Source organism: Dipodomys spectabilis, unplaced genomic scaffold, assembly GCF_019054845.1.
Source record: "Dipodomys spectabilis isolate Male_0828 unplaced genomic scaffold, ASM1905484v1 ptg000002l, whole genome shotgun sequence".
In the NCBI taxonomy this organism is placed as follows: domain Eukaryota; kingdom Metazoa; phylum Chordata; class Mammalia; order Rodentia; family Heteromyidae; genus Dipodomys; species Dipodomys spectabilis.
This window is the reverse complement of record NW_024870679.1, coordinates 48,927,585-48,933,723: the sequence shown is the minus strand read 5'-3', so window position 1 is coordinate 48,933,723 and position 6,139 is coordinate 48,927,585.

Genomic DNA, 6,139 nt, shown 5'->3' with positions numbered 1-6,139 from the left:
TACTGCTTCCAGTCCCACTATTCATTGGCTGTTTTTGAACTAGAAGAGTCTTACTTCCTTTCCAGGCTTGTGGTGAAACTGAGATTCACCTCTTTTAGGCTTCCTATCATTGTTAGGAGGACAGGTGTGTGCTGCAACTGCATATAGCTTCCATTTGTTGAGATGAAGTCTTGCAGACTTTTCTACCCAGATAAGCCTGGAACCATGATCCTCCCATTCTGAGTCTCTCATATAGCTTAGGGTTACAAGTATGCAGCACTGCACCAGATGAGTTCTATGAACTTTCCTGCCTGGGATGGCCTTGAATTGTGATCTTCTCATTCTCATTCTCCCCAATAGTTAGATTACAGGCTTGAGCCACTGGCACCTGGCTCACAAATGCTATGTCATTGTTCTTTCTTCTTAGAGGGAAAAAAGAAGGGAGAAATGTTAATGTGAGTATTATAATATTCAGTATAGAAACCATGTATTTAGGATCAGGCAAGTTTTGAAAAAGAATATATTTCAATAGAAAACAACGATCTCTTTACAATGGAATTTTTAGTCTGTTTAGGAGATCATAACACATTGAAGAAAATACTTGACAAATCTGGAACATTTTTTTAAAAGGCTATTTATGCTGTAGCAGCACACAGGAGGACAGAGGTAACACTTCCAAATGTGGTAATTGGGAAAGCTGTCATGGGGAAAAAAGATTTGGACTGTATGTTGAAGAGAGTACATTTATGGATAGGACAAGAAAAAAGGAGAAAGCTTTCCAGGGGATGATGGAGTTGAAGCATGCTTTGTAGGCAAGAAAAAATTCAAGGTGCTTTAGGGACCTGAAAAATAAAACCAGAGGGAAAGCCAGCCCCACCCTTGGCTTGGATTTTAACTGACCTTCCTACTTCCTTTTTTGCTCTCTTGTAGTCTGTTAATCAGAGCAGTATTTAAAAATGTAAAGGAGATCATGCTAGTTGCCTGCTCAACCAGTGCTTTCCTGTTACTTTTAGAATATCCCATATCATTATTGCACACTCTGAAAAATCTGATCTCTGCCTAGATTTCGGATTCATTTCCTGCTGCTTCTCCCTCTCTCCCTTTATTGTAGCCACGCTAGCCTCATGTTCTTCTGAGAACACGACAAGTGCGTTTTTACCCTGGGAGGCTTTGCCCTTTTAATTTTTTTCCTGCTTTTTTTTTTATTGCTCATTCCCTGACTTCATTCAAGTTTCTGATTGGGTATGACCTTCTCAAAGTTGGCTTTTTTGACTCTTGTGTAGGTTAAGAGTCTTTTTCAAGCCCTTATTCTGATTTGTTCTCCAGAACACATCAATAGCTTGTTTACTGAGGGTTCTCTTCTGTAAAAGATAGCTTCATGATGCAAGAATGTTGTCTTACTTAATAGCATATTGTTAGCACTAGAGTATTACTTTGATCAGAGTTTGGACCGATGCATATTTTTGAATGATCAGTTAAATGAAAGTCATATGTGGTAGAGGTAGTGTAGTGTATCATATTGTAGGACATTTATTACCTGATGATTTTGAAACTGGTTAGGCATTTAGGAAGGCACATCCTTAATTAAAAAAATACCATGACTAGCTTAGTGACAATTTAGATGGAACAAACAAATTCCTTGAAAACCCAGGGATATGAAAACTATCATAAGAAATAGAAAATCTGGATTGAGTTCTATCTACTAAAGAAGTGAACTCATTATTAAAGATTTTTGCAGGGTCTAGAAGTGTGATTAGTGGTACAGCACTTGCCTAGTGGGTTCAAGGCTGTGGGTTTGATCATGCCCCACCCCCAAAACAGAACTTTCCAATGAACAGCAGGCTCAGATGGTCTCTCCTGTAAAGTCTTCTATATATTAAAAACAAACAAACAAACAAATATACAAGCCTTTCCAGAGAATAGAAAAAGAAGCAACACTTACCAGCCAATTTCTCAAGACAAAGTAAAAGTACGACACCAAGGATATTACAACAGAGGAAAAACCAAAGGATAAGTTCTCATGGACATGTTCAAGAAATTCTAAATACAATACAATGAAAATGAATTCAGCAATACATAAAAAGGCTAATATATCATCATGAATGAGTAGGTTTTAGAAATTCAAGACTAGGTCAACATTTGAAAACAAATTAGGATAATTACTCAAAGTAGGATAAAAAATAAAAAAAATCATCTCAATAGATACAAAATATGGATTTTATAAAATTTATTATTATTCATGAATTTTAAATAGTCTTAGTGAAAGAAGTTCTTTAATCTAATGAGAACCTAAAAGTAATGATTTATTTTAATTTTTTTGGTGTTACTAGGCTTTCAACTCGGGGCCTTGCATTTAGGATGAAGTGATACTGCTAGCCATACCTCCGGCTCTGTTTTTCCACTGGCTGTTTTTAGGAAAGGGTCTCGCTTCCTATACCTGAACCACAATCCATCTACTTTTAGGCTTCTTGTCTTTTCTGGGATCGCAAATGTGTGCCACTGTGTCAAGCTTCCTTCCATGGAGGTAGAAATGGAATACTGAGGAATTTTCAGCCTGGGCTTACCTGATACCATGATCTTCCTAAATTTTAGCCTCCTATAGAGCTGGGATGACAGATGTGTTCCAGTGCACCTGGTTATAGGTTGAGAGGGGTCTCTTGAATTTCTATGCCTGGCCTGCTTTTGAACCAAAATTCACCTGTTCTCAGCTCCTAAGTAGCTAAGATTATAGGTGTGAGCTACTGGCTCCTGGGCATATAAAAGAATACCTTAAAGTAAGCATCATACTTAATGATGAACAGTTGAAAGTCTCCCTTTTGAGATGTCAATGAGCTCTACATCTACTTAAAGTTGCAGTACAAGTTCTAGCAAAAGGCCAGAGAAAGAAATTCTATCATATGGTTTGGGATAGTTTCATTGTTTGAGGGGCAACCTGATTGTGTAGACATTATTATATAGAAAAAAATCTAAAGAACCCTATTGGAATTGATCAGTAATTTTAGCAAGGTTGCTGGTTACAAGTTCAGTATTTAAATACCAATCATACTTTGCCAGTCAGGTGATATCTTTTTGTGATTTCAGCTACTCAGTATGCTCAGGTGGGAGTATTATGTGAACATATAAATGCATGATTTCCCTAAGTAACGTAATGAGAACTTGTCCCAGAAACAAAACAAAAACTCACTTGTACTTTTGTGTACTAGCAACAAGAGCAATAACAACAGACAAATAGAAACCATAGCATTTATAAGGGCTTCAAAAACCATCAGGGCAGGGCTGGGAATGTAGCTCAGTAGTAGAGTGCTAGCCTTGAGCAAAAGAAGCTTAGGGACAGTGCCCAGGCCCTGAGTTTAAGCCCCAGGACTGGCAAAAAAAAACCCCCAAACAAAACAACAACAACAAATCCCCATCAAGGCATAAATGAAATAAAAATAGGCAAGAACTCCACCCTATTATTAAGAAGACAGTGAGAGAAGGAAGACTTAAGTGGATGGAAAGATATACCATATTTATAGACTGGGTGTCTCAATATTGTAAAAGATGACAGTTTCCCAAAAATTAGTCTGGATTTATACAAAGCATCCCAAAATGCCTTCTGGCATTTGAAGTGAATATTAACAAACTGATATATATCTATATCTATATATAGATATAGATATATATGAAAAGGGCTAAACCTAAGACAAAAAGAATGCAATAAAAGGCTTACAGGTGGCTCACACCTGTAATCCTAGCTATTTAGGTGGCTGAGATTTGAGAATGGGATTTGAAGCCAGCAGAGGCAGAAAAGTGCCCATGAGTCCCTCTTATCCAATTAACCACTCAAAAGCGGGAAGTGGTGCTGTGTGGCTCAAGTGGTAGAATGTTATTCTTCAGCAAAAAGAGGCTCAGGGAAAGTGCCCAGGCTCTACAACTGACAAAAAAAGAATAAAATAAAAGGCTGGGAGAACCTACATCATCAGGCATTTGGGCTGATTATAAAGCAATCGTAATTATTATGACAGTACAGTATTTGACCATAATAAACCAATGGTCTTGTGAAGGAGAAAATAATGGTGTTTCCTCAGCATTCATGAATTCTTGCTGGGATGAACTCCTATGACAAAGACAAATGAACAAGAAAAAACATATGTTTATTAATTTATTAATAAATAAGTTTATTTATAAAAAAGTTGATTAACACAGGAGGAACCTCAATAAAGAGTAACTCAGAGCAGTGACTTAGAACATTGGATTGTTAGCATCTTTAACAAGGGACAAAAAAATCCGGACATAATTGAAAAGACAAGGGAAAGCCTTTCAAGCTTCTAAAGAAGAAAACAGGGGGAGTTAGGGGAGGGAAGGGATAGTGGGAGAAAAACAAAGGAGGGGGGTAACAATGCCCAACAAGAAATGTTCTCATTACCTTATTGATGTAACTGTAACCTCTCTGTACAGCATCTTTACAAGAAAATAAAATTAAAGAAAAAAAAAGAAGAAAACACCACGGGAAAGTAAATGTGTGGGAAGAGCCCATGGACTAATGTTTGCTTACAGATTCCCCTGATTCTGTCTTTGGGATAACAGTCTATAGCTGTCTAGAAGAAATTATATTCTGCTTTTAGGCAAAAAAAGAATGGGAATGTGAAGAGCTTCCCTCTGCTTATTGCTTCTTAATCACCTTTCCTAATTTAAAAAAATTTGTTAAAGAGGGACATTTTGGGGTCATTTATTCTCTTTTCTTTCAATCCAATAGAACAAGGTAGAGAATTTTGAAAGAGATCCTTGTACAGCCACTTGATTTATAACAATGGTAACATTAAAAAGTGGTAAAGGATGTTTCCCCCACAAAATACTGCTGCTTCCCAAAATGGGACATTTTGGGGGCAGGACTTTGCAGGAACTCAGACCAGAATGCACTCAGTTGATGCTGGGTAACCAAGAGATGCAAAAAAAAAAAAAAAAAAAAAAAAAAAAATCAACAAAGGATCCCTTTTCTAACTTACTAACTTTGAGAGAAAGTATTTGTCACTGAATTGGCACTTAACTGAAGGGCCAGTTAGGTAATTTTTCAAACCTAAATTGATTCATATAATCTAGAGTGAATTTTGGGAATCACCTGGCAACATCAGCTTCAACAGTAACTAAAAACGTGTACATTGATACCACAGCATCATGAACCAGTGAGAATGAGGGAACAGAATGGCTCCATTGGACCTACAATGAAGGAAGTCCTTGCTGTGTGGTGATCCTGGGTCAACTGCAAAGCTCAGGATGTAGATATGTTTGGTTGAGCCAGCTTTCTCCATGCTTGGTTGCTCCACCACCAGGTTAGACTGCTGCCCTTGGCACAAATCCTAATCATCAGGTCTCTTCCTCTGCCTCTCCCTTCTGCCTAACTTTGTAGATCTTCCCCACACAGTCACTTCCCTGCTCTACACTGGGACCATGTGCTTTCTCCTCCTCCCTGAACTCTCCCCACCTTAGCCCCGGGTCCCTTTCACTGCACACATCCTTGTTCCATTGTTAATATTTTGGCTTGCTTTTTTTTCTCCACCCCACAGACTGTCAGGGAGGAGCAGGGATCTGTTCATCAGGAAATGTGGTCTTTTGGGTGGAAAAAGACTGGCTTCCTGGCAATGCCAAAATGAAGATCCTTCTCTACTGAACACAAACAAAACCCTTTTATCTGTGGAGCTTCCTGTTTCCTCCCCAAAAGCCCTGACTCTCAGTCATGGGGCTTCATGCCAGGGGCACATGAAATCATAGCATCAGCTGGGCACATCTTCCTGCATGTTACTTAAGATGGGGGAGAAAATTGTTTCGAACTGTTCCTCCGTACAAAACCAGTTGCCACGTGTGGGTTGAAGAATGTGATGGAGGGTAATAAAAATTCATTAATGATTCATCCATTGGCAAGCCTGGGCCCCGAGTTCAACCCTGGTGTCACCAAATAAATAATGAACAAATAAATGAAATGTCTTTAGATGAATAAAATAAAAAAGAGGAAAACTGAGCCAGGTTCCAGTGGCTCACACCTAGCTACTCAGAAGGCTGAGATCTGAGGATTACAGTTTAAAGCCAGCCCAGGCAGGAAAAGTCCATGAGATTCTTATTTCCAATTAACCACTAAAAGTAAAAACAGCCAGAAGTAGAGTGCTTTCCTTGAGTGAAAAAGCTA